The sequence below is a fragment of the Chroicocephalus ridibundus genome, chromosome 8 (assembly GCF_963924245.1).
Source record: "Chroicocephalus ridibundus chromosome 8, bChrRid1.1, whole genome shotgun sequence".
Taxonomy (NCBI): Eukaryota; Metazoa; Chordata; class Aves; order Charadriiformes; family Laridae; genus Chroicocephalus; species Chroicocephalus ridibundus.
In genome coordinates, this window is record NC_086291.1 from 10170205 (window position 1) to 10181076 (window position 10872).

A 10872-nucleotide genomic window follows, 5' to 3' on the forward strand; every position below is an offset into this window, starting at 1 on the left:
GGCAGCAGGCGGGGGCGGCAGGTCTTCGTGTGAGGTGCCATCAAGCCGTGGTCCTCCCTGATGTGGGATCCTGAGCCGGGCTTGCGGGCAGTGAGTGGCTCCGAAAACATCAAGCATCACAGCCTAGAGTGGCTAGGAGAGCGTGGCTACCTGCTTGCCCTGCTCACACCGTGTCTGTGGCAGGGAACAGCACATCATCCAACCCTGGAGGTGGCTGGGGACATAGCCAAGCTCGGGGGAAAGGAGCGGAGCCAGCCCTGTTCTGCGGCTGTCCTGCTTCCACCATCTGCAGCACAGCCCCCTGGCAGGAACAGCACCCTGCTGCCCCAGGGCTTCTCCAGATCCCACCAAAACCAGAGGCAAGGTCCTCCTGAGTGTCCAAAGGGTCCAGCCATGTCCTCACCAGCTGCCCATCCAAGGCTGCCTGTGAGGGCATGTGAGCAAGGGGACACTTTGCAGCAGCTGTCCCATCTCCAGAGCGCTTCGCTTGCACCCCGCCAGCGACACATCCCTTCACGCGCTGCTGGAGCTGAAATAAAACACGTCAACACCCTCCCAGTCGTGTGTCTCGTAGCCGTCCAGCAATGCGGCATCGCTCCTCCGAGGACTTAGTCTGCGCCATCCTTGGGAATGGTGTTGAAATGGGAGCTGGAGGCCAGCGGGGGTGGCCGGAGATGGTTAGCAGTGTGCCACCACGAGTGCTGTGGGTGGAAAAATGCTGCTCGGGGTCGGGAGGGCTCTGTTTGTGCTCGGTGGACGTGCGGCTGGTGAACCGGTGCCCCGCGGATACCCCTTGGGCCAGGGAGCAGGTGAGGAGAAAGTGGGGCTGCGGCTCCAATGTGGGGCATCACAGGAGGTGTGTTAGCAGTCACACATGGGCACAGACATTTGCGTGCACAAGGAGTCACGAAAATACTCACACCCCCCACGTCTACCTGTCTGTGCAGGAGCTCACGCGCATGACAAGGAAGTTTGCGCCCTGATTTCTTCACAAACACACAGCCCGTGTGCTCTTACGCTTATGGTCTCACCTGTGTGATGGGGCACAAACACGTTCACAAACGCACGCGCTCATTCTTGCACGTCCCACACCTGTGGGCCCGTCCGTGGGTGCACCTCTGAGGACGCCGTCCTAAATACACGCATCTGGATGGATGCGGACACGCAGTCCTGCGTGTGTCTCAAGCCACCCAAGCCCACGACGGGCTCACACGTGTGTGTCCCCTGCCCCTTGCACGCTGTCCTGCTGGTTGTCCCCACTGCCTAAACCACCAGGCTGGTTTCGCTTTTGGTTGCATCAGCAGAAGTCACTCCCAAGCTGCTCCCTGCCTTCTCCCAACAAACTCTGGGACAGTTTGACCTAGAATCATAGAATCATTGAGAATCATAGAATCTTCATGGTTGGAAAGGACCTTTGAGATCATCGAGTCCAACCAAACAACCTACAATCTCTGCCACTAGAGCATGCCCTGAAGTGCCACATCTAGACATTTCTTAAACACCTCTAGGGATGGTGACTCAACCCTCTCCCTGGGCAGGCTGTTCCAGTGCCTGGCCACTCTTTCAGTAAAGTAATTCTTCCAAATATCTAACCTAAACCTCCCCTGTCGCAACTTCAGACCATTAGAAGATGGGAAAAGGAGCTCAAAGCAGGTACCGCCTGCTTTTCCAGGGGTGTTTTTTGGGGTGGCAGGAACGGCTGAGCTCACCCAGCGCCCCAGAGGTGACAGCCGTTGCTCCTATCTCTACAGGCGCTGGATGGGAGGGCTGTTTGCCCGGTCCCCGGGGGGCCACCCTCCAGCTGGCTCCGTGCCCGCTCCGAGCTGCCCCTCTCTATCTTGCCGTGCAGGCGTGGGGCCGGGGTGGGGGGCCGCGGGATAACACCCCGCAGCCGCACACGCCAACGGCCCCCTGGAGAGGCAGCACGAAGGGCGTGTGAGCAGGGGCCTGCGTTGTCCCCTCCAGCGGTGATGTGGTCCCAAGGGTGGCGGCGTTGCCCCCCCAAGGATGGTGGCAACCGTCACCGCCACCCCGCGCGCTTGCGCCTGCTCTCCCGCTCGCAGCCGATGTCCCCGCAAGTGGCCTGACGGGGGTCCTGGCCGGCCTGTCGCGGGGTGACACGGGGGGTGGTCCTCGCCCCGCCACCGAGCCCACGCGGCCGCTGTCGGTCCCTAGGCGGCCGCCTGCGGGCCAGCGCCTCCTTTGAACAGGTCTCGGGGAACCCCTGGCCGCAGATAAACGGCAGATCAAAGCCGACCGCAGCGGAGCGCTTCCTGCCAGCCCGGAGCAGCCCGAGACCGAGCCGGAGCCGGAGGGGCCGCCGCCGCCGCCGCCACAGCCGCCACCGCGGGCACGGCCGCCGCTACCGCCCGCCGGCCCGCAGCCCGCCGCGCCGCACACGGCCGCCAGGGGGCGCCAGCGCCCTCCACGCCCCCTGCGGCCCCGCCCCGCGCCAGCGCCGCGCCGTGACGGAGAGGAGCGCCGGGATCGGGGGGGGTGTTGGGGAGGCTGGGTTTGTTAAGAGGATTTAATGTTTTCTTGGTGTTTTCCAAATAAAGTATGTTCTTTCCCCTTTTCTTCTTATTTTTTTCTTTTCCTTTTTCTTTTTCTTTGTTCCTTTTCCTTTTTCTTTTTTTCTCTTTTTCTTTTTTCTTTTTCTTTTTCTTTTTCTTTTTCTTTTTTCTTTTTCTTTTTCTTCTTCTTCTTCTTTTTCTTTTTCTTTTTCTTTTTCTTTTTCTTTTTCTTTTTCTTTTTCTTTTTCTTTTTCTTTTTCTTTTTCTTTTTCTTTTTCTTCTTCTTCTTTTTCTTTTTCTTTTTTCTTTTTCTTTTTCTTTTTCTTTTTCTTTTTCTTTTTCTTTTTCTTTTTCTTTTTCTTTTTCTTTTTCTTTTTCTTTTTCTTCTTCTTTTTCTTCTTCTTTTTCTTCTTCTTTTTCTTCTTTTTTTCTTTTTCTTTTTCTTTTTCTTTTTCTTCTTCTTTTTCTTCTTCTTTTTCTTCTTCTTTTTCTTCTTTTTTTCTTTTTCTTTTTCTTTTTCTTTTTCTTTTTCTTCTTTTTCTTCTTTTTTTCTTTTTCTTTTTCTTTTTCTTTTTCTTTTTCTTTTTCTTTTTCTTTTTTCTTTTTCTTTTTCTTTTTCTTCTTCTTTTTCTTCTTCTTTTCCTTTTTCTTTTCCTTTTTCTTTTTCTTTTTTTCTTTATTTTTCTTTTTCTGCTTTCTTCTTTCTGTTTTTCTTTTTATTCTTTTTCTTCTTTGTTTTCTTCTTTTTGTTTTCCTTCTTTTTTTCTGTTTTTCTTCTTTTTCCCCGTTTTTCTTCTTCTTCTCCTTCCCCTTTCTCCTTTTCCTTTTTCCCTTCCCTTCCCTTCCCTTCCCTTCCCTTCCCTTCCCTTCCCTTCCCTTCTTTCCTTGTTTTCCCTTCTTTCCTTCTTTTCTTTTTTGGTATTTTGGGGCATAGTGAAAGTTCAGGACAGCTGGTGTTCCCCCCAGCTCAGCCTGGCCCTGGAGGCCTCGGTGCTGCCCCATGGGTCCACACTCCCTGGGACATGGGGGCGATGGGCTCCAAGCTCACGGTCACTGGTTCCCTGTTGGCTCTGCCGAGGGAGCGCAGGTTGCCGAGTCCCCTGGGATTTCGGCAGGGGCAAGATGACCCTGCAAAGTCTCGCACTTCCCGGTGGGAGTACTGGTGGTTGTGCCAATGACCTGCTATTTATTGCATTTTAATTCACAGCCCGCCCAGTCCTGGAAACTGCCTCTTCTCCTCAATCCCAGGCAAAAGCATCTCTCAGGGGTCTTCACCTTTTGTCCTCGAAATCTATTCAGGGCTGGATTTGGGGGCAGACAGTTCTCAGCCGCTGAGGCACAATGGCACCGCTCGGTGTTGTTCAGCCCTTTCCTATCCATCCCGTCCCTCCCATGGGAGCCCTGGCTCCCTGTCCCCATCTCACGGCACTCATCTCGGCTGCAGGAGCATCCTCCAGGGGCCAGCAGCCTCTAAGGCTTCAGGAATAGGTTAAGATTCCCAAAAAGCTCCCCTAACTTCAGTGTACCCTGAGAAATGCCCCTTTCACCCCTTGGACTCACATGAAACCCCTCCGGCTTTTCCACCTCCCTCCCAGCCCCTTCCCCAGCAACAGAAGCCGCTGCTCAGAGCAGAAGATGACGTGATTTTCCCCATCTCCACCGCTACCTGCATCTGTTTGCTTGGGTGGCAGCCAGAAAAGTGCCTTCATACATTTGATTTTGTTCCCCGCGCACCCCCCCTTCCCCTCCCCCCCCCGCCCCCCCCCCCCCCGCTTTATTTTTCATTTTATTTTTCAAGCAGCCAAACGCTCTCGCCTCTTGCAGAATCGAGGGCGAAGCATATCCAGGCCAAATCCTGCCCCTGTGTTATGGTAATCGCGGCTGCCACCCAGCAGATGCAGCTCCCTGAAATAATACGGCTGTTTAACAGGCGCCAAGGAGGAGAGGGGAGCTTTTGTTTGGCACTTGCCGGGGCTGGAGTACACTTGTAAAGCAACAACTGGAGCTCTTTGAAAAGAAGTGGAGGTTATTAGATGCCTTTCGCTCGCTGCTGATGGCCCCGTTCTTTTTTTTTCTCTTTTTTTTTTTTTTTTTTCCCCCTTCGGATGCCAGGCAAAAGCTCCGGTGCTGAGAATGAGAAGGAAGAGGAGAGGGATGCCACCTGAAAACATAGTGCTTTTGATGATGAGTGTGGAAATAAATAGGGCTGATGCCCCGTGGCAGGTTGGACCCCACTTCAAGGATGCTCAGGCAGTTCTCCTGAGTTAGGGGTGCTCCTCAGCTCTGCCCAGGACCCTTCCCATGCCTCGGGAAGGCTGCGGGCTCTAGAGGAAGGAAAATACCTTCTTCAGGTGGTGCTGAGCAGCGGGGTCCTACTGAGATCAGGCTCTTCTCTACCTGCACCGAGGGACATGCAGTGGTGTCCTCCTCATGGGACACAGCCTTCCCTGATGCTCCTCTGCTTTCCAGGAGGCTGATGAACACGGGAGGCTGGGTTCCTGCCTGTTGGGAGACAGTAAGGTTAAGCAAGACTCGAGGGTGCCCTTAATCATGCTTGGAGCTGTCAAAACACCGGGCTTGTCACCAGCAAAGGTGACAGAATTTGTCAGAGCTTGGAGGGCAATGGGTTGCTGATGGGGATGAAAGAAATTCAAGTGACTGCGGGAGCTGTGGTGATACAAAACCTCGTGCTTGGGGTTTATAATCCTATTTCTAAGCGTTGCAGTTTTGGATGGGAGAATGACAGGAGGTAGGTCTGGGTGCCATGAGGTTTCTCTGTCTTCCCTTGAGTAAGTGGGGACAGGAAAATGATCAGATGGGTCGTGAGTCAGTCCATCCATCCATCCCTTATCAACCTCCCTATCTATCTCTCTGTCTGACACATCTTTGCTCTCAGAAAACCCAGCGATCCCCTTCAGAAGCCAAGAATAAAATCAATATATTCCCTCTCCAATTCAGGTAGCTCCCCATAAATCTTCCCAGCTTCGGTTTGGTCTCCTAGGACTCCCAGATCGGTTGGGAACCTATTTAATCAGCTGAGATGATCAGTGCTATTTGCTGACGAAAGGCCCTTTGAACTCTTTGTCTCTTCGTTGAATGATGCTCCCGTCCCCCGAGGATTTAGGCAGACTGGCCCATTCTGCGTGACAAGTCTCAGGTTAATAATGCCGGGCGCTGGCAGCGCCCACCAAAGTCCGGCTGTGAGCCCGGGGCGCTGGGAAGAGTCGCAGCCCCTTTGCCAAGCCCTTATCTCCACATCTTCCCGCGGTCCCTCGCTTGGCTTGCTGCAAAACTCCATAAAACTACACCAAATTGCAAGCCCAGCATGAAGAGCATCCAGCCTGGTGCCAGGGGAAGAGAAGTACAGCTCCTTTTGGGGAGGCTCGGCAGGGGCTGGAGGGATGGAGAAATCACAGCCCCCCCCCCCATCCTTGGGGTGCAGGCTTGGTTTTTAGCATATTTCAGTGCATTTTAGGTTTTAGCTGGTTGGGAATCAACCCCATACCGGTAACTTTTCTGAGGGATGGTGGCTTCTGGAAGAGGTTTCCCATGTTGGTCCAGTCCTTGGGAACAGGGGGCTCAGCATTGCTCAGGATCTGGCCTCCAGGAAACAAATCTGGAGATGCCCTAAATCAGCAGGATTCCTTCCACCGCCTTCGACCAGTTTTCAACCAGGGAAACACTGAAGTGTCACCGTCAATAGCCAGGTTTGTCTTCTAGGCTGTGTTGATGTTGTGCTGGAGGTGGCCGCTACCTGCCAACCCAACAGCCTCCAAGCAACCCAACCTGGTGAGAAACAGCCAGATCCTCAGCCCATCTCCATCCAGAGCTGGATGGAGGGGTCAGTGTTTCCCCTTCCAAAAGCTTCTGCTCTCCATAAACCACAATTTAGCGTGGACCACCATCAAGACAGGCAAAGCATCCTAATCTACGAGCGCATTAGGGTGTCAGAAAACAATAATCCGAGAAAGAAACACATTATCTGGCCTTGTTACTTTACAAAGTAATTTAAATTAATTTTTCCCTAGAGTGGTTAGGGAGCACCGCAACTTGCCCTTGTCTATTCTCTCCGGCTAATGAAGCTTTACCAGCGACTGCTCGTGAATTCCTATTAAGACCTCATCTTAGAGGTTACAGGGCAAAGCAATTTCTGCTCCTGGGAAAGATGCCTATGAATTTGTAATTGTAAGTCCGTGTTTGATAGGGATTAGCATCTGAAAGTGGTAGAGTGGTGGGTAGCAGAGAAAACATTATTTCAATTAGCAGAAGAAAAGCAACTTAACATCTGATTATAGTTTACACTTTTAATTTTCTCCTCTTCTGGCCTCTGGGATAATTATTTCCTGAAACTATCCACCCCCACCAAGCCAGCCAACTCTTCCCTTCTCCTCCTTTTGGCCATCTTGGTTGAGATTCACATGGAAATGGTTGATGAGTCGGGTTTTTTCCTTTTCTTTCTTCTCCCAGGCAATAGCCAGTCTCAAGGAATGTGGGGCTGGAGAGGAGCATGCTGTACCAAACCAGACTGAAATGAGACGCCAAGTTTCTCTTTGTGCCAAGGAGGTCCGGGACGAGGACGATGGGGCTTTGCTCCACAGCCGGGCTCACGGTCAGGTTTGTGGCCAGCAGCTCGGCACGGTGCCGGTGCCCGGCTCTCCCAGGCAGAGCCCCGATGCCTAAAGCTTCGCTCTGCGTTTGGAAATTGCCTCCGATCGCCCCCTTTTCTCCCACCCCATAAAGGCAGGTGCCGGTCACTCCGCAGGGACTTGGCCCTTGTGCTAACCTGTGCTCCAGCTATTATTTTTTTTTCTGGCTGCTGGGCCTCCTATTTCCTAATGACGATGCAATCAGTTTTCGGATGGGAGATTCCTCGTGAGAAGGCTTGTTGTTATTTAAGGAAGATCATGAAATCCATCCTTAATGAAAGGACTGGAGAAAACCCTTCCACCAAGTTACACTGAAGCCTGAGATTATCATTTTTATGGGCTTCCAATCTTTCCTGCCTCATGTCTTATCAGCGAATGCAGCTGGAGGCTTCAAAAACCCTCCCAGCTTGCTGCTGATTTTATGGGACAAAGATTAGAGATGATCGGATAGTAAATTATTCATTCCATTCGATATTGCTGGGCAGGAGGGAATATCCAGAGCGAAGTCAGCTCCCTTCTCCCTTTCTGAGCACTACGAGCCGGGATCGCGGCTATCTGTCACTCCAGCAATGCGGTGGCACTTTCCCTGCGCTCAGAGGCGATGAGGGATGCAATGTGCCCTCCGAACAGTCAGGAACGCCAAGGGGGAATCACAGATGCAGGCTCTTTCCCCGGCAATAAGGCAGACCGGAGGCGGGTGGACTTTTTTTCTCGTTTCAGGGATTTTTAGTTTGATTCCTCCCAGACCAGGGCACGGCGGGACAGATCAGGTGGGGGTTTCCTCAGCTTAATTTCTCAAGGCTGGGGGACCTGAGGCTGATGTGAATGTGCTGTGAGACCCCTGGCAGACATTGACGCCACGGACAGAGGACCAAGGAGCTCAGAGGGGACAAATCATGGCAACTGTGTGCAAATGGGCAGCTGGAGAGGGGAGAGAGCCTATTGCTGCCCCTAGACGTACGGAACAGCAGCATCGCCCATCAGGCCCCTGCACAGATGGCGGCTGGACAAGGGACCTGTGCCAAAAACCAACCGGTGTAAAAACATCATCCAGAGGGTCCCACGAAATACGTGGTGATGCTACTGAGCAGATCTTGAGGGAAAATGGAGAAGCCCTATCTGGTGCCCAATGGTGGTGCCACGTCTGTGTCCCATCTCAGAGGGCTGCTGGGTACCAGCTCCCAGCGCGTGCCCTGCCAGCAGCGGTCCTGGCTGACCCCGCCGGAGCATCCAGGATGCCTGGGAGGAGAAGGGCAAAATCCACACCCTCCCCAAACAAGGCTCCAGGAGGGATCACGGCCACTGCCGTGCCACCCGCTGCTCCCAGCTGCTTATGCAAGGCTTGCAATTAGCATCAGCCCTGGGCGACTCATGAATGGTCTAATAAAATGTCTAATAAAATGCCGAGAGGTGGTGTTTTTTTTTTTCTTGGCCATATGTGAGTGTACAGGAGGGGAGAAAACAGCCCAGCAGAACCTCAGGCTGGTGGGGGAGAGGATGGGGACGGCGCGGGGCCGTGCCCTATTGTCACACCATTGACATCGGGGTTTTCATCGGCACATAAATAAGAAAATAGATCGCAGTTTAAAGGCATTTTTAAAGAGGGAAAGTGAAGGCATAGAGCTGTGATGGACAAAAAGCCTTTTTCTGCTGCCGTTTATCCACAGTGGCAGCCTGGGTCGAGAAAATGCCCTTTTTATAACAGTGGTAGCTCCTGGCTCTGCCCTCGCAGCATCCGTCCCAGGCTGGATTTGAATGCCCATGTCGACGGGAAATGAGAGAATTCTGGGGCAAGCGAGGAATATTTGGTTTTGATGGAAAATATTAAAAGACACAAGCAATTAAAAATTGGGTTTGTGGTTTATTTTTTTTTTTTCTTTTCTTTTTGGAGCAACTATTGAAATGCAGCAAATTCAACATTACCTTTTTTTTTTTTTCCCTAGGAAAAATACAATCTTGCCTTTAGGGGCTGTTCAGGCTTGCGCTCATCCATTTGCATTATTTTTATGGCTCTTTCCAAAAGAGAGGGAGGGGATGATGGAGGGGATGAAGGAGGGAAGGAAGAAGAGAGGAAGGAAGGAAGTGAAGGAGAAAGAAAAATAACCTCCATAAAAACACAGAGCCACACGACGTTTTTCGAAGAGGAACTGGCTGCTGTGCTCTGAGCCGTATCACCCAGGAACATGTTTTAGGCTCAGGAACGTCACTGTGAGCAAAAGTTAATTTTGGCTAAAAAAGACATATTTATTGGCGGGGGGGAGGGGAGGGGGAAATGCCAATTTTTGGAGGTTATCAGTGTAAATCCTGAAATCCCAAGACCTGTTTTGTGTGACCTGTTGTACGGGCAGCCGCTCACATGAGTCCCTGGGAGAGAACTGGGCTGGGTCTGGCTGCGCTTGGGTTTGAGTCACTGCCGCCAAGGTGACTTGCCCCTTCTGTGCCTCAGTTTCCCTCACCTGTAAAATGGACCTGTAGGGCTTTGCCTCACCACGACTGGGCGATGCTGAAGGCGTCGATGTGAGAGACAGCAAGATTTCCAGCATGTTGCAGCAAAAAAGCTGAGCTTCTCACCTCTTCGGGTCCCAAGCCACAGCCAGAACTGCAAAAGGGCGAGCCGGGTGGCTATTTGTTTGCCGAAATTTCTCACTTTGCCTCTGCACCAAGGCCGCTGCCATTACAGTGACTTGCTGTTTCTCATCCCCCCGGGCTCGACCATGAGATATGCAACCAAGCAGGTGCCACAGGTGCTTTTGGCCACAATAGCACATACCTTCCTGATAGCCGCCACGGGCTAAAGAAGACGCACAGTTGGAGCACAGGGGAGCTTTGAGATAAGCAAACGAGCGATTCCCTGGCCTCCTCAGCAAGCCCAGAAGAATTAAATTTCCTTAAATTTCTTAGCACTGTGGGAACGTGCAATAGTAAAGTGTTAGTTTCTCCTCAGGAGGGAGCCGACAGCAAGACCCCTGTCTGGAAGGCACAGCAGCCCTGCCTTCATCTCGGGGTCTGGTCTGTCACACACCCCCTCAACACACTGTAGGATACGGATGGATCCTCGAGACATCACTATCTTCAGAAAATCGACCCTAAGTCCCTAGAGCTGGGCTGGGCAGGGCCCCGGGGTGGGAAGACAACCTGGCATACACGTGGAGGAGGACTAGAAGGAACCCCCTGAGCAACCTGCTGCAGCCCCAGGCGTGACCTGGGGTGGGTAGCAACATCAGAGAGACGTCTCAGACTTTGAATTTTCCAAGGGCAGCAGCAGGACTGGCTTCTCTAGAACTTCCGATCTGCTGATAAAGCCTTCTGCTCTAAAGAGCCAGGTTTTTTTGCTGAGTTTTTGCTAAGAGACAAGCAACAACCGGCAGCAAAGATCGCAAGCTCTGCCTGCTTTCCTGGATAGATAACGTGGAAGCAATTCACAGCGAACGCAAAGTTCAGTCTCATTTTTATTTCTTCGTAAGCCGTTCTTTTTACCCGGTAACAGGACTAGATTGTTTTTATAGGGCCTCGTTATGGGCAGGTCCCTGTCGTGCCACTTCCTTGCTGGTTGCAGCAGGAGAGTCCCTGCCCCAAGGAGTTCGTAAGCAAAAACTATCAGGGTTGGCAACGGGATTATCCCACATTGCAGGTGAGGATTTGGCCATGGAAATGAATCTGGGAGAGAGCTGGGAACTGGCCTTCAGTCTTGCGCAGCTCAAGCCATCTCCGGC